This window comes from Ornithodoros turicata, chromosome 9 (genome assembly GCF_037126465.1).
Source record: "Ornithodoros turicata isolate Travis chromosome 9, ASM3712646v1, whole genome shotgun sequence".
Lineage (NCBI taxonomy): Eukaryota > Metazoa > Arthropoda > Arachnida > Ixodida > Argasidae > Ornithodoros > Ornithodoros turicata.
Window position 1 is genome coordinate 2,261,059 of NC_088209.1, and position 18,755 is coordinate 2,279,813.

At 44.3% G+C, this 18,755-nt stretch overlaps 1 long non-coding RNA gene across 1 annotated transcript; it reads right to left on the bottom strand.

The window, feature by feature from the left end:
* Window positions 1-472: 472 nt before the first annotated feature.
* On the bottom strand, window positions 473-18,396 carry LOC135367863 (uncharacterized). The gene is made up of 3 exons (XR_010414558.1): window positions 18,312-18,396; window positions 14,187-14,252; window positions 473-511 (listed from the first exon to the last, which is right to left on the bottom strand). It is a non-coding gene; the product is annotated as an uncharacterized LOC135367863 (long non-coding RNA).
* Window positions 18,397-18,755: the final 359 nt, after the last annotated feature.

An 18,755-nucleotide genomic window follows, 5' to 3' on the forward strand; every position in this document is an offset into this window, starting at 1 on the left:
ACCTGGCAGGTGAAAGCACGTGACTTGATTGGATTCGCGAATAATGAACGGCGACGCCGAGTGAAAAATGAATGTGATACTCTGCTTCCCTATTTAGTCACTAGTCGGGACGTAAGGCTGGTCGGTCCGTGTATTGATTTGGGATTCGTTAACGCTTGTCTCAACTCGACATCTGCCTGCACCCTCGAAATTGCTGAAATGTATGTGCATGGCATGATGCGGGAACCTAGCACTAGCCCAGTACATCGTTATGGAGGTATGATACGGTGATGAATATATATTCAAGCACGATGGACGTCGCACCTTCTATTCCTAGTCCCGGTACAGTTCGTTAAAAATATAGCAGCCGGGGGAGGAGTTAGTACTCTTCACGGCGCGCCAGAAACCACTCGATTCCAAACTAATTCGTTCGATATATTTTTGTTTTCAAATTCACCTTGATGGAAATGATTGCAAACTACTCCAAATACGACGTACTTACTTTCTTCAGCACCTCCGGTTGTGGAAATTCCTATAACACAGAGGATTCAGGAAATGAAATGGATTACTAGAATGTTAGTACTGGCAGGTGTTACTATCAAATATAAAGCCCCCGACCTACTGAGGAGCATCCTTGGCACTGCATTTCCTGGCACTCCTATGTGAGTTGTGAATCACAGAGCGTGACCTCACTTGCAGTGTGTTGTCACGCCAACACGGACTACGTGGAGTCATATGACCTGAAGGGCTCAACGACCCTCAGCCCATGACGCAATAATGTTGATCACCACTCTGAATCCCATTATGTAACTTAGTGCCGCATAGGAACCGCAGACCATATAGATGCATTGTAGTGTAACCTTACATTGAGTTCGATGTTGCGCAGTACCATTGCTACTACAGTTTTTTTTTGCAACAAATTAGAGCAGCATGGACGCCACTTTTACGGTTAAAGGTCAGATATGCCGATTTTGAAGTGCCGCAGAACTGAGCGATACTCTCTGTGTGTTCGTTAGCGAAGACTGAATATGTGTGCGAAATATCCTGGTCCAACTGTTCGTAGTTTTTTAGAAAACATTTTTTGTAGTTCTCAAGCCCGCCCGTCAGACCGTCGGCAAACCCTGCGCACTGGCGCACCGACGTCACTGCTCTCGGTTTATATGTCTTTGGCTTGGCATGAAGTCTTGGCTTGACCGCTTGGCTTCTTTCGTTTCGTCCTCTGTGCATCGTGCGTAAGCGAACAGCTGTTATGTTATTGCTAAGCAGGAAACAAAGCATGTGAGTATTTTTTGGCACGGCGTCGTCTGGAAAGTGCACTTCCTTGTTCTGACCTTGCCGTTTATGTGCTTGAGCGATATGATACGTGATATGGCTTAGCGAAGTTGTCGTAGATGCGACGGTGCTACGCTGTTAGAACAATTCATCGGAGCATTCAAGAGTTACGTAATTTCCACTGCAAGGATTTCGCCCGCGAATGTTATCATAGGTTACGCGCGACTCCACAGGCAATTTGGCACGAAATCGTCTGATGGAAATCTGAGGTGCCCGACGCAAAACATTTTGAACGTGCCACGGAGGATCAAGGCAAAAAAACGAGAGCAAAAAAGGTAAGTCGAGGGTCAGATATAAAAAGTAGCAAGCTTAATGAATCGATTGTGCAGCTGTCCTACTGCACCTACTCCGATATAACCACGATTAACAACACAATAGTATTGACAACCTAACTTCTGAATTATCACAGGTGCACGCTGAAGGCGGAAATGAAGCAGGATCTGGCTTGCATCTGGTGCGAGAAATTGCTGACACGTCAGTTGCAGTCTACTTCCACCAACAGGTATGACAATGTAATGTTATAATTTGAGTATTCACCTATGCTGAACTTTTCATGTGCGCTCGCATGCAGACATCTTGACACCACTTTTAAATCTGCCCTCAAAGTTACAACCTGTGCTTTCAGGGTGGAAAACAAAGGTCGCCGTTCCGATTAGCTGCTATCTGCCAGTTCAATCACTTTTGCTGTCTGGACACTGGTTCCTGTGGATGGGGTGTTACAAGCTTCACTGTCTGGTATACATAATGTCTCAGATAAATCCCCCGGCTGAATAATTTGGGAACTCTGCCATCTATCGGGAAACTTCCTTTTTCGTTACCATCTCTGAGATATCGTCCACCAGCCATGCAGTGTGAAATTGATGTGCGCACTTTCATTAATTAGCTAAAAATAAAAATCAATTACCCGGAAATGACAGCTTTCAAAGTACCGCGACATCTACTACACCATTGGGGATCTTGAGTACACACCCCTCAGAGGAAAAATATAATCGGGTCTAGTCGTTTTCACGAGTAATTAATTAGTTTCGGTTTACATATTTTCCTCGCGTAGGACCGCAAACACAAGTTCTTTCACATTGCTATCCGCCTCGGAATTACGTGTTCTTCCGCATGTTTGGCAGCAGGGAGTGCTGGTAGAAAAGTAACAGCCGCAGAACCCGCTCCTCCAACCTTCCTTTCTGTTTATCTGATTGATGTACACTCTTAAAAATGAGCTTCACTTCATAGCACGCTCCTAGCCAACCATTACCTCGAATCGTTATTATCGTTATCTGCCCTGATTCGTTGAAAACGGTAGGCGTACGCCTCCCGTTTTCAACAAATCAGGGCAGATAACGATATCTTTCGAGATAATGGTTGGCTAGGAGCGTGCTATGCGGTGAAGTTCATTTTTAAGAGTGTACAGTCCGCTCTACGGGGCCGTCGTGTAGACGAGATAGCGTGCTTTTATCGCCAAAACAAAGAATGTACGCACGAAACAAACAAGCAAAACAAAGGAGGGAAGCGGGGATTCTGTTGTTGTCCTGAGCTTTCGTAGCACGAAATAACAAGCCTTCTGACCAATTGACCTTCTATTCACTTTCAATCTCGAAGCAGGAGAAATTATGCGTATCATGCCATTTCCCCACTTGGTTTCGGTTCTGTAATGCCATATTATCTGAATGTCCATAGGCGACCGTTGGACGATGTATCGACGGTGGTGTGACAGCGCAGCGAGCGATGTGCTCCTTATGCACTGCCACGATGTATTTTTGTGCTTGCAACCGCAATGAAGATTCGTTATTTACTTATAATTAAGGCAACCTCCTAAGTTGAAACTACAAAATTAAGAAAACACAAATTTCATTTATTGCGGCACAGAAATCACAGGACGTGTTCAAAATGCCTTCCTTCCGCGGCAAGGCACATACGGAGCCGCTTTTCAATTGATTCCACGGTTTCTCGTAGCTGCTCAACGGTTATCTGTGTGCAGCATTCCTCGATCCTTCGCCTCAAGTTTTCCGAATCGCTGGATCGGTGTCGTACACTGTCCTTTATGTATCCCCACAAAAGAAAGTCCAAAGGAGTCAGGTCAGGGGATCGGGCTGGCCAGGGAACAGGACCTGTTGCGCCTATCCACTTGTCTCCGGAAACGGAGTCTAACCATAGGCAGGACGTCCGCGATGCATGAGCTGGGGCGCCGTCGTGCTGATACCAGACGCCGCGTCGGTCGGACAAAGGCATTTCGTCGAGGTAGTCACGGACAACGTTCCCGAGCACTTCACCGACGTACCTATGTGAAGTTAGGTGTGCGTCAAAAAAGCATGGGCCAATGACACGGTCACCATGAATGCCACACCAGACATTAAATGACCACTGCCACTGGTGCTTACCAGGCAGTAGCCAGTACGGGTAAGTAGAAGCCCAGTAGTGCCGATTCTGGGTGTTGACATTTGCATCGCGCCCAAATCGCGCTTCATTGGTCCATATGACTTTTGATAGAAAGTCCTCGTCGCCCTCTAGCATGGCGTAGTCAGCCTGAATGAGTCCTTGATGTATTTGGAATGGTAAGGACGTCAACCGGCCTTTTTCAATATGCGCCATGTTGTCGCTCGGCTCACTTCACGGGCAGCTGCTGTGGAACGGACACTTGCATGTGGATGATCGCGGATATGTTCGAGAACACTGGACGTGACCTGCTCGTTCCGCCCAGATGGCTCTCTCGTGTGGGGCTTGACGAAGGTGCCGTAGATTGAAAAATTTCTGTAGACGGATAATATTGTGTTATGATCCGGGTGGCGCTTCTGGGGAAACCTCTGGGCGTAAATTGTTGCAGCCAAAGATGCGCTCCTTTGAGATTCCCCGAAGGCCAGGATCATGTCCACTCGTTCTTCGTTGGCGTAGGAACCCATATCTTGACATTTGACATGGCGCAATATTCTGGGGTTTTTATTGCCTCCAAACCAAACCCAAGCAGCACAATGTACTGAAAGTCGAGTGCAATAGGGGTGGACGGGTAGGTGGAAGGCCTTGAACAGACTCGTGAAACTGAAGAACATTGATAAGACACATACCGTCCACCACTATTGCACTCGACTTTCAGTACATTGTGCTACTTGGGAAGTTGCGCTCAATGAAAACAAGAAGACATATCAGTGTCACATGTGCGATAAAGTGCGATTTATCCTACCCTATCAATGCCACGTACGAAGTCAGGTGCTGGCAGATCGCGTTGATCAAGGCCAGTCTCACTGTGTGCACACCTTAGTGAAATCAGCACATCATTGCCAAGACAAAGTTGACTTCACCAGGGTCGTCACAACGTACGGAATTTATTGGGTACCTGCTAAACGGTGCCCCCCTCCCCCAGCCGAGAAACAACCACCATGCACTTTCAATTCATGCCTACGTCCCTCAAACTCGAGCTAGTCTAAATAAAGAAAAGAAAATGAGTAGCAGACGCTTTTGTCCTCGGCACAGGTTAATGCGGCGCTTCTTACATGCACTGCGGATTTGTATCCCGTTTCGAGCTCTGGCACGGTGAGCCTTTACGTGAAATGGAATACACAAAGCGAATTCACGTGTGTGAAGTACTACCATCGAACCGTCATAGCTCGCGCTCCTTCTGCAGGGGAATATTTAAGCCCCTTGAGGATATCTGGGGGGGGGGGGGGGAGTAGCCCCCGGAGCCCCTTCCGCCATCCCAATAGGCCTCTAAATTCCCCTGCAGAAAGTTTGGATATGTACAGTGCAGTGTATCTACGGCAATTTCATCACGCCCCATACGAGAGAGCCATCTGCGCGGAACGGGCAGAAGACTACGGCAGAATCGCGATCTGGGCGGGACGCAAATGTCAACACCCAGAATCGGCACTACTGGGATCCTACTAACCCGTACTGGCTGCTGCATGTTAAGCACCAGTGGCAATAGTCAATTAATGTCCGGTGTGGCATTCATGGTGACAACGTCATTGGCCCATACATTTTTGACGGGCACCTAACTTCACATAGGTACATCGGTGAAGTGCTCGGGAACGTTGTCCAAGACTACCTCGACGAAATATCTTTGTCCGATCTAGTGAAAAGCGGCTCCGTATGTGCTTTGCCGCGGAAGGAAGGTATTTTGAACACGTCCTGTGATTTCTGTGCCGCAATCAATCAAATTTGTGTTTTCCTAATTTTGTAGTTTGAACTTAAGAGGTTGCCTTCATTATAAGTAAAGAACGAATCTTCATTGCGATTGCAAGCACAAGAATACGTCGTGGCGGTGCATAAGGAGCACATCGCTCTCTGCACTGTCACACCACCGTCGATACATCGTCCAATGATCGTCTATGGACATTCAGAGAATAATGCATTACAGAGCCGAAACCAAGTGGGGAAATGGCATGATACGCATAATTTCTCCCGCTTCGAGATTGGAAGTGAATAGAAGGTCAATTGGTCAGATGGCTTGTTATTTCATGGTACGAAAGCTCAGGACAACAACAGAATCCCCGCTTCACTCCTTTGTTTTGCTTGTTTGTTTCGTGCGTACATTCTTTGTTTTCGCGACAAAAGCACGTTAACGTGCTTTTGCAATAGGGGTGGACGGGTAGGTGGAAGGCCTTGAACAGACTCATAACGCTAAAGAACGTTGATAACAAACATACCGTCCACCCCTATTGCACTCGACTTTCAGTACATTGTGCTGCTTGGGTTACCTCGACTACACGACGGCCCTATAGAGCGGACTGTACATCAATCAGATAAACAGGAAGGAAGGTTGGCGAAGCGGGTTCTGCGGCTGTTACTTTTCTATCAGCACTCCCTGCTGCAAAACATGCGGAAGAACACGTAATTCCGAGGCGGATAACAATGTGAAAGAACTTGTGTTTGCGGTCCTACGCGAGGGAAATGTGTAAACCGAAACTAATTAATTACTCGCGAAAATGACTAGACTCGATGATTTTTTTTCCTCTGAGGCGTAGATGTCGCGGTACCGTCGGACGCGTACTTTGAAAGCTGTCATTTCCGGGTAATTGATTTTTATTTTTAGCTAATTAATGAAAGTGCGCACATCAATTTCACACTGCATGGCTGGTGGACGATATCTCAGAGATAGCAACAAAAAAGAAAGTTTCCCGATAGACGGCGCCGTTCCCGAATTATTCAGACCGGGGATTTATCTGAGGCACCCTGTAGAAGGTATGTTACACTAGTTCAGTTAATTTGTCTTTCGCACATTTTTGTTACTGTTAGCTGGATTACTGTTGGACACGCAATCCTTTCTGACACGCAGAAGCTGATGTCGCCCCTGATAACGATTTTAGAAATTTCAGTGTCATCAACGTCCATTGAGGAAGGTGCCTTTACTATCTGTGAATCTTCAATTGAGGAATAGCACAGAATTCATGTTAACATTGCCTACTCTTATTAATCCACTGTCTGTGTTCTCAGAGCTAAGAAAAATAGAAACTATCTATTTGTCGCAACTTCACACTGGGTGTGGTACTGGATTGACATGTAAGGTGAAATACCTGGATTCTACAATAATCGTGTTAAACTTGGTGCATTACCGTGGGCAATGCCATATTCATTAACTTTTTAGTGGGTCCGGTGCACAAATACTGTGTGCATACTGCATACATACATACTGTTCGATAGGCAAAAGTACCTGAGCAGTACTGTGTAGTCTTTTTACAGAAAGTCCATATACTCTTAATGCAAAGTCACAGTACGTAGAACAGCAGTGTGCAGGTATGCTGCGATAGAGATTCACAACAGAAAGAAGACTGTCGAGAGCATCTAAATTTTAATGAGACGAGACTTTCGTGCACAAGGCTGCTCTTGTTAATGTCTAACATGAAGTTACAAAATCCCAGAATATATAAAACATGTTGTAATGTAGAGAGCGAGGGTTGGTACAGACATAAAAATAATTATACAATCATATATAATAAAATAAAAAGGGAGTACAACTCCCCCCTCAACTCAACTCGACAACTCAATAACTCTACTTGTTCTCCACCTTACAACATGTCATTACAACAATAATATCTGGAATTTTGTAACTTGAGGTTAGACCTCAAGAAGTACAGCCTTCTGTGCGAAAGTCTTCTTGCTGTTGTGCACAATCATTATAAAGTAAATATGGCTATCCATTTCTTGTCATTAAATGCTTTTTCTTTTTTTCTTCTTTTTTTCTGCAGTGATGACCAACCATAATTACACATGCCAGAAAGAGTCTCTTTGGTATGACAAACCCTCATCACCTCATGAGGACACAATGGTTGACGAATGGTTCATGTTCTCAAGCACATCGAAACTTCAACAAATAATTCCTGAAAAAGCCAGTCAGTGATTGCACCAGGAACTGAACGTTGACCGTCCTGGCTACCAGTCAGAGATGTTACATTTCAGGCACTCATTGGCTTTTGGTGAATTACTTGTTGACTTTGTCCCAAGGTGGAGCTCACCACAGCTCATTTGCCTATCTGTTAATGTTGTGGCGTGTGTTGAGTTTTTCTCTTTGTGTGTTCCAGACTCAGAACGGTTAATTTGGATCAGGTCAGGTACGTTTCATTTAGACATGTCAAACATAAAGTGGTGTTTCTCAACACAACTTAGCAGTGGCCTTCATGCATTACTGCTACGGCCATTAAGCATGAATGGAAAGCTGCACGTTATGCATGATGTAAAACCCAAAGACTAGGGACAGACACAAACACGTCCCTTTGTGATCCAAAGTCTCGGGGTTTTACATCATGCATCATCTTCAACTCGCTTGCTTCCTAGCTTCAACGACGTGTAATGCTATATAAAAAAAATCAGTACACTCATTATGTGGGTTGAATGGTAGCGCATCAATGCAGGAAAGAAACTGTCATGTTATGGCAAGTGTTTATGTATTTACTTTTAACTACTAATTTATTGGTTCGCTTTCGCCGGCATATAATGTCAAGCCATGTTGTATTAATTTAGAACATATTCTTTTCAGTGGCCAGAGCAGCAACATAGCCGGTGTGTGTTTGTCTTTTTCACCGCAGCCCTTGGGTTTCCTCCCTGACGGCTACACATGTCAGGGATAGGTTTCAGAACCGGTAGTTCCGGCCAAGTGTGAACTGCTTTTCAGGGGATCATCACGCTGGCAGATGAAACATATGGTTTAAATTATTTGCAGGACAGGAATTGCGTAGCTTCACACAAATACTACTACTACGACGTAAGAGTGGTTTCAAATCTAGCTTTTTTGTGTTCCTGACATTATCGCACAAGATGTAGAATCCACTATGATCCTTTATATGGAGGGTATGCACAGTGCAATCAACATATGCTATTTACAAATCTGTGTTTCCTACTGTGTTGAAATGGGGTAGTTTGTATCTGAGAGCCATAGTGAAACACAGGCAGCCAAGGACAGAGTTTTGATGCCCTCGAGAAACATAACACATTACAGGGACTCTGGATGCTGCCTAAATTTCCAGAACACAGAGCTCAAGGCAGCGGTTAAACAACAAATGGTTTGAGAAGTCCAAGACAGTTGCATGTGTAAGCAGTCCGCTGTTGGATTTGCTTCTGTCCGAGATACGTTATCTCAAAGGGGACGCATGGACACACTCAGAATGATACTATGGCTGCCTGTGAAATAGAATGAGGAGAGGAGGAGATATATAACCAGAGTTGTACGTAACTCGTTACAAGTAACTCGTTACCCAGTAACCAGTTACTTTTTTCGGTAACGAAGTAACGACCTAGTTACTTTTCTAAAAATTGTAACTAATAACGTATTCAGTTACAAAAATCGGTAACTTGTTACTCACGTTACTCGTTCCTTTCCTTCGTTTACGCTCGGCTTCAACATGGACGACATGGTCAGTTAGTATGTGGAAATTCCCGAAATCTCGTAGGCTTCTAACACGAGGTGACCTGACCTGGATGTTCAGCTCCTGGGAGCCTCTGGTCGACAGTCACTCTTTTGTTGGGTCCTAAGGTGACTCACATGACGAATGCCGCAAAACTTCCCGGTCGTGTCATTGACCATGAAAGCATTCTTGGAAAAATACCCTGGATTTGTTTGTGGGTGTAGGCGTTATCTCCCAGCAGCTGCCAATGGATATACTAGAGTAGCTAAGCTCGCCGAAACTCGGATCCTGAGATGGCACTGTCAATCTCTGCTGATTCGCCGTGTTGTTGTAAACTGGGTCCACCCGACGTGGACTACGAAATCCCAGGTTTATTACATGCAGCTCGCGCGTGTCATTGGCCTACCAGCGTATCCCAGGAAGAAACATTAGTCCCCGTATTTTCGCTCCCGCCTCCACACTTGTGAGCTCCAGTGAGGATCACTCGTTGGATTGTAAGACGGCGCAGATGATAATCACGTAAGTGTGGCCTGGGTTGGACGAGACGTTCAGGGTGAATGCGGAAAAAGGTGACGGGAGTGTAGTATTTTAGTGTCTTCTTTCCCTTCCCAAACAAAAATGACCGAGTGCATCTCACTCGTCGCATTCGAATTTGGAGAAGCGTGCCCAGGTAAGCGTCTTCAATATTTTAGTTAGCTGTATCAGTTACCGTATCGAGGATTACACGTTAAAGGCACTGCTTTCCACGAACCCATCGAATACCTCGTGGAGCAAATGCCGTGTTGTGAGGCCCGAGAACCTTTGTTGGTTTGATGGCTTACAACAGGAGGGGGGGGGGGTATGTTTACTGAAAGAAAGGAAAGGTTAGCTATGCAAAGAGCCAGCTTATACAACGGCTTGTAGACGTTGGTGTAGCATTTATCAGAACATATTAGATATATCACATATTTATCAGAACATAAACGCACAATATCGCGCTGACGTCGTGTAGCCTCCTAACCGTGGTGCCAAAATAAGGGAATAAAAGCAGCTGTTGACGTTGAATTCACAGAACAAGAAAAGAAGGAAAGTCAGCCTCGCTACTAACCAGGCGCATCCAACTCATGCATCAAACAAAGGTGGTTGTATTTGATGCAACCATGCCTTTCCTCAGCAATTTTTCAGTCTTGCCACAGAGGCTCTCTCGAGCAAACGCACCAAAATAACCGATGCCCATTTCGAGCGCCAACTATTCTTCAAAGCAAATTCCATGGAAATTGTCGGACCAAATGAAGCACGTGTCAATTTTGATATGGTTGTGGCTCTGTAATAGCATGGTAACGTAAAAGTAACTCGTTACTATCGAGTAACGGGAACGCGTTCCTTTTGTTACTTTGGTAACGGGTAACGTATTTAGTTCCTTTTTTTTCGTTGTAACGAGTAACGGTATTTAGTTCGTTTTTTTCGGTAACGTGTACAAGTCTGTATATAACCCTTTTTTCTTATCTGTTATTCTATTGGTTAAATTGTCATTTGCTTAGCAGCATATATGTGTATATTCCAGGGTCTGCTAATAAATATATCAGTTTAGAGCCAGCTGTCGCCTTGTAGATGTCTCATCCTGTCCTTGGCTGCTTGTGTTTCACTATGGCCATGCTTGCTATTGCAAAAACAGAAAACAAAAAACACCATAGAAAAACACGAAAAGAGCGACCTAAAAAGCTCACATGGAGTCAATGCAATGAGATAACATGTTCCATTAATGAACTGTGCATAGTAGTACATATCACAACGGTAACCGATTATTCAGATTTTTCTTTAGGTACTTTGTTTTTGTTTTTAGCTTTGTTTGCACAGTCTATTATTGGAGCTTTATGTGATTCCCCTCTTGAGATACTTAAGATACTGCTGATGCTGTGCAGTTTGTTAATTTCGAAACTGCACTCTTAAAAATGAACTTCACCGCATAGCACGCTCCTAGCCAACCATTGTCTCGAATGATATCGTTATCTGCCCTGATTTGTTGAAAACACGGGGCGTACGCCTTTTCTGTGACAATTATGAACAGCATAAGTGTCACAGAAATGGCGTACGCCCCCCGTTTTCAACAAATCAGGGCAGATAACGATATCATTCGAGATAATGGTTGGCTAGGAGCGTGCTATGAGGTGAAGTTCATTTTTAAGAGTGTGTACTGTGCTGAAGTACAAAAAAAAAGAATTGTCATATCTGCATTTGAGTACATATGAATAATTTGTAAGTACTTTCCTCCTTGACATTAATATTTGCACCAGGTCACAACATAGTTGATTGATGGAAAATGTAAATAAATATATTTATTTGCTCGCAAAACAATGCACAAATGTCTTCTTTTCTAGTGAGATATCCCTTGTTAACCAGACATAAATGTGGAAAAGTTAAAGGGGCACAATGATGGTAGAGTCTAGCATTGCTTTTTGCCACTTGCCACATATTCACTGTTATTCGTGTGCACATGTAGGAATAGGAAGGTAGAGCATGCGCATAAAAACTTCGTATGCGGCCACACATATGGTTCAGAAGATTAATTAGATGATGTCCAAGCATATATAATTGTGCTTCATGTGCAATGGGTATGCTAACGCATGCTTCTAAGAAGCCATTTTATTTATTTTTTATAAATTCTTTTTATAAATTTTATTTTTTATTTTATATAAATTTTATATTACACGGCCCCTGTAAGAGTGCACTTTGCAAATGGTTTGGTAACGTATCTCTAACGTAAGACGCGATCGAGAATGCTGCAGATGGGGTTCCAATTTACATATTGCTTATCATGTCCTACGTGATCAATATTAAATACAAAGTGATTTGTACAATAATTCATGAGCACGGAATTAATTCCGAGGCTGGCCAGTGATGTCACCCAGGACGACAAGTCACATAATTGCCTCTAACACTTTTACACCCCATGGGCTGAGTTATGAATAGAAACGGCACTCTACAGAAGGATAAGGTGCACCTGATTTCTAGGATCTATGCTATGCCCTAACTCTTCAGACACCACATTTCTAAAAACACAATTTCTAAGTGGCAATATGTGCTCTGGTACTTCTTTTGCGTCTGCATAGTGTGCAACCACATGGCTTCTGGAGCTTTCGTGTGCATGTTTTTGGCTACGATGCTCATTACAAACATATCCAGATGTTAGACATAAAATGCAGTAGTTTGTAGCGTGCTACACAACGCAGCGTGACATGGGAGTGTGTGATTCAAAGAAAGCTTCTGGAAAATGCACAGAATCCCACAAAAAGTTTAAAATGTGATTTGTATTTCATTTTACGTCTCTCGTCGTTACATACCATCGTAGACGGTGTTGCATATTGATAAATCGTACGTAAAACTTGTCCCATAGCAGCATGCGGTTTCTCACATACATAGCACAATTTTTTCCTGCAAGAATAAAACGCTGTCGGCATTTTCTTGCTAAAACAGCTGTCGAAACGTCAGTCTCTACAATGGGCAAGCGCTGTAGAAGGGCTAACGCAGATGCGACTTGATACAAATTGTACGTGCTCACAAAACACAAACGCCGAATTCCAGTCACAACATCGTACAGAGGTTGATTCGCGAATGAGTTCGCAGCTGTTGCACTGTTTACTTATCGCGGAACGGTGGAACCCGGCTGTCCGCCATCTTCAAGCACAGATACGTGAAGCCGCGAGAAGCCGTAGCTGGAATCCACTGACAAGTACGAAGGCTCGTACACGTCACAATGCCCATTCGGGTACATCTACGTCACAAAAATGGCTGCGCCCATGTGTGTTTCGGAATGAATTATCTATTTTTTTTCACGTAGTACTGTACCGAACTGGGAGGACGAAGGTGCATTTCGGGGAGAGCTGGATGTGGGCTTTCAGAATATCTCAACCGTTTCGACTATTTGGGATATCGGCATAGCTCACCTTTAAGTTATACGGCCCGGTGGACACAAAGATGTAGCATGCCTGATTACCGTATAGAGACCCGGACAACCGTTTCCTTGGATGGACCGTTTATTGAGCTTCCGCATCCTCTTTGTCGCTCACATCCCTTCATGGATAGTAGGGTATGATGTTTTCCATTGACGCTCTTTCGGTACGTTTGGTCCAGTATAGGTGGTGACCTTCAGATTTCCCCCAATTTCGACAAGTTTCTTGACGGGGTACGGACCCTTGAACGGGTTTCGGCTGCCCCTCAAACCATACCGAACGAGTATCATGTCGTCTACTTTCAGCTTCGGCAGCAAGTTGTTGTGAAGTCGGTCGAAGTTTCTCTTCGTGCGTCGCCTGTATTCTGCCTCCATCTCAGTTGTCAGTGGACATTCTCTGTGTTGGATCTTGTCTGCAATTCTCAACTCCTGGTAAGCCCGGAACGTCGGCGCAGTTCGATAAACCGCGTAGTGGAGACTACAACCTAATGCTGCGGTGTGTCACCTGTTATGGTGGTGCACGGCTCCTTCTAACGCACCCTTCCAACCTCCTCGGTGACCAGGGTAGACGGTCATGTAGAACTTAATGTTGCGTATCGCTGGTTCAGCCAACCCATTTCCTTCCAGACGGTACGGTGTCGTCGTGCGCAGGGCTATGCCCCTTTGCGTTGCCCAAAGTCACAACTTTCTGCTACGGAACGCAGGTCAGTTGTCCTATAACTTTGGTATTTCTGAAAGCCTCGCGCTCCAGCAAACTAATTACCGACTGGGCGTCCACGTTCCCGGCGCAGACCGCAACCATCCAGCTCTGTCATTGGTTCCGCTAGGCACGCTAAATTAACGGCCACGTTATCAGCGGTATACTACCGCTTGCTAATAAGGATGCAACTGCGCGAATCCATGGTGTGACCGGTAACCGTTTCACTGCTCGCATCCCTCCCCCCCTCCCCCGTAGAGCCGCTATTGTGCGTCCAACATAGGGAGCCACATTTTGCTGGTCAGCAACAGTTTCCACAGCGAGTAGACAGTCAGTGTTCCAGCACTGTGCGTGACGCTCTTTGCGAACGTCTCACGTGACTAGCCATCAAATTCGCAATGAGCTAGAAATACTTCAGCTGACTTACCGCTCATGCCAGACATCTCCGACATGCTTGACATGCTTGACATGCTCGACATGCTCGACATATCAGCTGCAAAAGAGGTCAGCCAAGAAATGTTATCAGTGTGGCGCGCAGTTGTCCTTTCGGGCTGACATAGGCGGTACAGATACCATAAATACATTGCAGCGAACGACAAATATGCAGTCATTTAATATACAGACCCTCAACAGGGTGTCCCAGAAAACGTGTAATTGAATTATAATAAAAAAACTACGCCACCTAGAGTCATGTGGTCAATGGCATTTCTTCTTACTGGGTTTTTGCCACCTCCTCGTGTGAATGTCGTGTAACGTAAGTTTAATTATGTAAATTTTTGCGAGCTTAAGTCGGAAATTTGCTCAGTAAAGGTCACTTTTTTACCCCACCAATGTGAAGAGCGTGTCTAATTTAGTGAAATTAATGATAATTGACAGGGATATTCAGAAGCTATCCCATCGGAAAAAATAGCCGAACATCATGCTCTACGGAGGTCGCACAGAATGCGCACGATGAATTTTTCAGCGCAATCTTTGTCAGTCCGACGAAAGGAAGTTGGAAACCCAGCCCTCCCCGACATCGCAGAAAGAGATAAACAGACACGGCTTATCACGTCCAACTTTCGTTGGGATAATGCTTTCCCTCTCCCAATTTTAGGAACTGTTACTTTTTCTACTATCACTCTGTGGGCTGGCTTAGGAACCTCCTTTCGTCGCACTGAGAGCGATTGCGCTCAAAAAGTCATCACGCGCAATGGTCCGTTGCTCCGAAAAGCATGATATTCGGCTATTTTTTCCGATGGGATAGCTCGTGAATATCACTGCGAATTATCATGAATTTGAGTGAATTCGGCAAGCTCTTCATATTGATGGGGTAAAAAAGTGACATTTACTTGGCAAGTTTCCGAGTTCAGTTCGCAAATATTTACATAATTAAACTTGGAGTACATGACATTCACATTAGAAGGTGGCAAAAACCTAATAAGAACAAATGCTGTTGACCGCATGATTCTAGGTGGCGTAGTATTTTTATTACAATTCAATGACACGTTTTCTGGGACACCCTGTATACAACCCCAAGTGTTGGGCGACGCCCTCTAAATTGTTACCTGTGTACCTCAACAAGGGTGGTCTTATTATTTTAACTTTGAACGCATGCCTGTAATCATATCTTAAGCATTCGTTCGTCGATCCGTCGAATCAATGCGTTCGATCTGATTTCTTTGCACGCACACGATATGATTACAATGACCAATGCTTCTGCGCTCACTCGGTTGTCTGCTCTATGTGCAGCGTTTACAGCAACATACTGGACCACAATGAAAGCTAAAAGAACGTTATTTTAAATGTTGTATAATGCTCACAGTCACTGCGCCAATTATTTCTGGTTGAATTCGATAGACAGTCCTTTCGCTGATGTAACATCAGTATCAGTAACGGTTTCTGTTCAGGAAAGATGTCGAGCCACCGTTACCAGGCAAAAACTTGCTGAGTACATCTTATCGTGCCTCAAAACAGTCCTTATTTTTATCTTGATCGCATGCACGTCCGCCAAGGCGAGACAGCTCGTGTTTGCCTCGCAATAAAACAGACACCGAATGTATAGGAACGTCGTTCATTATCCACATTCATCTCAAACAGTCCGACGCTGGACCATATTTTACGTACATGGCTTCCTCACGTGGTTCCTCTATACTGGTCCTCCGAAGAACGAGGCAATAATAAATAATGACATCTACAATGAAGTAACTTGCAGTCGGATACGTGTCTAATAACGCAGTGACTCGGTAGGCCTCCCATAAAGGGACTCGGTAGATGTCCCTTTATGGCTTTCTTACCGGCAGAAGTCTTACGTCAGACTGCAGCCGTTTTGGCGTTTTCGCTTTTACCCAAGACATTGCGCTGATGAACAATTTTTATTCGCGTAATTAGCCCAATCCCCAAGTTTGGCGCGCACTTACTTTTCCTCCGCGTTTTTCACGCACCCAAGTTCAGCACGTACACCCCATGACAACCACGACACCTTACAGAACGAATGCCTCAGAAATTTCGTCGCGTAACAAGCGTATCCCCTCTGTGGTGCTATACGTTCTTCCACAAACTAGAGTGCGTCAATTACATGAGTAAATACGGTATAATCAGATCACGAGCAATTTTTACCACTACGCCAACCGGGCGGCCTGGAGTAAACATGTTTTTAAAAAATAGGAACTGGGACTGGATCTGCTTCTTGTAAGGATCAGTAGGAATAACGATGTATATGTACGATAAAACTCGGCACAACTACTTGACTATAACTCAAACTAGGACAATTCGCTCTTTGCACCGACCGGCATTTGAATTGCACTAATTAAAGCAGAAATCTGGAGATCATTTTCGAAATTTTTCCGCCGCAACAAGCGCCAGTACAGAACCCATGAAGATTATTTGTGCTTTTACGGGCCCTTCTCTCACTCCCAAGCATAACGCAACACAGTGAAAAGTGACTTAGCAACTTCCCTAAACTGGCTCAGGAATGTGAACTTGAACTTACAGCTTCGGAATAAGGAACAAAAAGTCCGAATTAGGCAACGGTGGTGTGAGGCGGAGCATATCAACACAGTCCCCATTACGTGAAAAGAAACACGTAGTTGTTCACTCTAAAATTTTATACACCTTCTAGGGTGTAATTGGATGATACCGTACGTTTTTGGTGTAGATCACCACCTTAAGATGGAAGTGAGAGAGAGAGAGAGAGATTATGGGTTTAATGGCACAAAGGCAACAAAGGCCATAGAGTGCCAAAACTACGGTGAGTATGTGAGAGATGATGATGATGATGATGTGAGAGAGAGAGTGTGTGGTAGTTAAAAGCTATCTACAGGTATGAGCTATGAGAGGATGGAAGTACGTCCTCCAAGAGATGTGCTAATTTGACACCATCAGGGGTGTAACTAAGTGGTACCGTAACTGATTCTATTTTCGGTGTAAATCAACACTTAAACAATGGCGTTACGTGTGCAGCTTTGTTTCCATAGAGAGTGTATCATGCATACCAAAGAAAGTAAATGCATAACATGAAAATGTAACGCATTGTGGACAAATTTTCCCAATTGCAATTCAGCACCGGTGCCTTATTGGATTAATATGCAGATTAATATGCATGTCTGGTATGCAGATATATAAGGATGTACGCGCTTAAAATTAGTTATAAATTGGGAACATCGCATAAATGGTATAACTAACCAAAAGTTCACTTAGAATGGCATTTCCTTTCTAAGAGAAAACAGACACTATGTAAGTTGCTGGTCTTGCGCGCGTCTGCAAGTTTGATAGCCTTCCTCGCCTTCCAGTCAAAACGAAAGGTGAGATGTCTATGTTTAATTTGATTACATCCACAAAAGAACACTGAGGTAAGGAACTCCTTGAAGTGTCAACTCACCATCAAGATAATGCCTGGTTTTGGTATGAGGGAAAATTTAGACTCAGCGTACACGGCATTCATATTCCAGGACAATGTTAAACAGTTTCCTCAGTTACACCCTTTTCACGCCAGTAGCCACAGATACCCACTCACGATCAGGCTCCGTAACTATTACACCCATATAATGCCCCCATGCAAACTTTTCTTTTGCCCAGAAGGGTGTAACAGGGGTGTGCAAAACGATTTAGGCCCAAATTACACCACATTTGCGCCGAGAAGGGTGGTCACAATTTTAGTGTTACATATGCCAGGACTGCAGTGAACATAGCCAAGCCCTTGCGAAACTGTTTATGCGAAGGCGCAATCAAACACACCCACCTTGTACATTGTCATAAGCTACACAGATTGGTCGGACACAAGAAATGTTTGTGGAAGGGAGGTCTAAATGACGACAAAAAAAAAAAAAAAGGAACAAATGAAACAAATTTTTGGAGACCGTGACGAAATTTTAAGCCCACGGATTGCTCGTCGCTAGTCATATCGAGATTTAGTAAAAGTGTTGAAAACGCAACGTCAGCGCATCGTACGACCTGACATCATTGTGAGAAGGAACGGTATACGGACGTAGTTGTGAGCCTTCTCTAAGTGGCGGACCTCAGAGGCGCTGTTTCTAAGCTATTGAAGTTCGCTTGAGTTCACGTGAACACTTACCCATTTTGCTTTTGCAAATGAAGAATCAAACCGCAGACAGACTTCTAAACAACTGGCTTCTGAAGAACCGAATTAATTGCGTGCACACGTGCACGAGACCATTCAATGCGTCTTCTGCTTCCGCGGGTGGCTCAGCAGTAGAGATATTATGCATCGTATAGCAGGTTGCATATAAATCAATGCATTTACATCCAACCTCCTCGTCTTGTCCTGGGGTATACTATATAGTGAATCGGAATGTCGATGGTATCGCCATAGTTTTTCAAACCACCGATACTATCATGATATATGGCTGGCTAACTCTAAATATAACTGTGAATATACCATTAACTATGGTGGACTTTAACCAGCTTCACATCACTTGAGCAGAGCCAACCCATCTAAACCTTGCCAATCATCGAAACTTAAAGATATTTCGAATATTTCTTAAATGTTTCGGTAGAC